The sequence below is a fragment of the Penaeus monodon genome, chromosome 21, assembly GCF_015228065.2.
Source record: "Penaeus monodon isolate SGIC_2016 chromosome 21, NSTDA_Pmon_1, whole genome shotgun sequence".
In the NCBI taxonomy this organism is placed as follows: Eukaryota; Metazoa; Arthropoda; class Malacostraca; order Decapoda; family Penaeidae; genus Penaeus; species Penaeus monodon.
Window position 1 is genome coordinate 18147456 of NC_051406.1, and position 1508 is coordinate 18148963.

Consider the following 1508-nt stretch of genomic DNA (forward strand, 5'->3'; position numbering starts at 1 on the left):
AATGGACCCATCCTGGCTGGCCCGCGTGTTTGTGGCCCTGTGCGAGGCTAGCGCCGTACCCTCCCTACAGCAACCTGTAGGAGGCCCGACGGCCGCAGTTGTACACGGAGTTGTATGTGGATGCCCGAGACCTGGTTTCTGTGAGAGGCAGCCAGGGGGGGCGAATCCCGGTGAGGGCGGGAAATATGTTGTACCGGGGCTGGGGGAGCAGAACCACTATACCGGGGTCGTTCTAGTCAAGTGAGCGCGTGGACTCGGCCGCCATAGTGCGCTCGCCGCCCACCCGCGCCCACCGCACGCCCGCGACGCGAGGCGACGCCCGCGCCTAATGTGATAGTGCCGCGTGTATGCAAAAAATGTGCTAAAATACTTCCATTTTTATTCTTACTACTGCAGTGCTTTACCAGACACGAATTTTTTCTATGGAACACCCAGTCATGGCTCAGCCGTCACTTTGTTGGTTCACAGATCTATTGCTGTTTCTATTTCTTTATGCAGTTTGATGTACAAGGTCAGTCAGTGATACCCCTTCTAAGTCATGTCAAGAATTTCGTACCTTGTGTTGTAACTAAGTATTACCGTGATATGAAAGTGAAATGTACGAATGAATTTTTATATAAATTATGTATATTTTATATGCAAATGAAACTATTTCTTGATTTATGCAAAATGTGCAAAGCAAAACTTTTGTATGAAGCTTTTCTTATTTATAAAAAGAAAAATCTTATAAAAATTGCATTTTACTGGTCCTTTCTCTCCCAAGAGTACAACTTCAGATAAAGTTTAAACAAAAGCCTCCCTGTCAAATGTTAGTTCAGGGAGACATCACAAGCTTCAAGGTCAGCTTCAGACATAAACAAGACAAAAGCAAAGGAACATGAGTTTTGGGCCCGAGTCCAGGCAGTCTGGCTCACTTGCTGAAAATCATTTGCAAATGCACTATTGATCAGTTTTCAGAGCAGCTGCTGTGCTCCAGTACATGAGAACTGTCACGTGTGCCAGCTCCCGCCCGTTACAGCCAAAGCGGCAGAGCACAGAGGGAGTGGCACCTCCGAAAATGGAGTTAGGAGTAGTCACGATTTTGAATTAACACGTTGACGTAACTATCTGTACACATCATGTTACAGTCAGAATTATTTCTATGTGATTAGGAGAAAAAATGGCAAAATTTGCTCGGTAATCCTGTTTCTTCCAGGAGAATTTCTATGTGCAGACCGTGAAATGATATTCGCATGTACATTTTACTTGACAGAAGAGCAACAGGTTTGCATGACTCAGTATCACTGATAATATCCGAGGTAGAAAAGAAATGTCTTATCACAATTTTATTAAGACCAATAGCTAATAGTAGTAATGATATGAATTCACACTTGTACCACAATAACAATTTCAATATTAAAGAATATACAGATGTACTAACTATAGGCTTACCATTATTTGATTATTACAATCAAAATGCCAATTTTCCAATGTTTTAACATATCCTAACGATATTGTTCTAATATGTA

At 42.6% G+C, this 1508-nt stretch overlaps 1 protein-coding gene across 1 annotated transcript in view; it reads left to right on the top strand.

Annotated features, from left to right (window-relative positions):
* The window catches only part of LOC119586281 (transcription factor AP-1-like), a gene marked incomplete in the record, with an annotated part of 1867 nt that extends 1134 nt beyond the window's left edge, over positions 1 to 733 (top strand). Inside the window, 1 exon segment of the mRNA XM_037934986.1 lies at positions 1 to 733.
* Positions 734 to 1508: the final 775 nt, after the last annotated feature.